Source organism: Penaeus monodon, chromosome 21 (assembly GCF_015228065.2).
Source record: "Penaeus monodon isolate SGIC_2016 chromosome 21, NSTDA_Pmon_1, whole genome shotgun sequence".
Lineage (NCBI taxonomy): Eukaryota > Metazoa > Arthropoda > Malacostraca > Decapoda > Penaeidae > Penaeus > Penaeus monodon.
In genome coordinates this window covers 20,275,882-20,276,179 of record NC_051406.1, presented here as the reverse complement: position 1 = coordinate 20,276,179, position 298 = coordinate 20,275,882, and the positions used below count along the sequence as shown (strand labels likewise).

Below are 298 nucleotides of genomic sequence, written 5' to 3'. Positions count from 1 at the left end.
ATGATTGTTTATGCGCGTGTTCACTACTGCGCTTTGATTATGATAATGATTGACGACTCGCTGTCAGGTTCAGGCCCAGAAGAACCATCACTGCGACCTGCCCTCATGCATAATTCTCACCCAGATGTGATATATGCAAAATAGATGTTTCGGACACTCGTCACACCTGATGAGTCGTGATCTCAGCCGGGAAGCAAAAGGACTTCCAAGCAGAATTTCGAGGCTTCGCTCACATATGTGAGACTTGCTTCATGCGCTCGAGATAGGCTTCTTTAGGGTTTTCGAAGATGGGGGGATA

At 47.0% G+C, this 298-nt stretch overlaps 1 protein-coding gene across 1 annotated transcript in view; it reads left to right on the top strand.

Annotated features, from left to right (window-relative positions):
- The window catches only part of LOC119586324, a 21,846-nt gene that overhangs the window by 569 nt on the left and 20,979 nt on the right, over nt 1-298 (top strand). The window lies entirely within an intron of this gene.